Here is a 216-nt window from a genome sequence, read left to right as displayed (position 1 = left end):
ATGTAGTGTAGCTCTCCCTCAGCCCTGCTTTACACAGGCATGTTCCACAGCGTGAGGCTGCTGGGGCAGGGCAGTGCTGTACAGAGATAGGGGCCAAAAATGGCAGCACCCCGAGCACTGCCCTGGGTGTTGGGATTCAGCACCACGGCTGAAGTGGCTGAGTGCCACAGAGGGTTGTGTTTGGAGCACGATGGGCCGTAACTCATGAATTAAACA

The sequence above is a fragment of the Chaetura pelagica genome, unplaced genomic scaffold (assembly GCF_000747805.2).
Source record: "Chaetura pelagica isolate M959 unplaced genomic scaffold, ChaPel_1.0 scaffold159, whole genome shotgun sequence".
NCBI classification, from domain to species: Eukaryota; Metazoa; Chordata; class Aves; order Apodiformes; family Apodidae; genus Chaetura; species Chaetura pelagica.
This window is presented reverse-complemented; position numbering follows the sequence as displayed.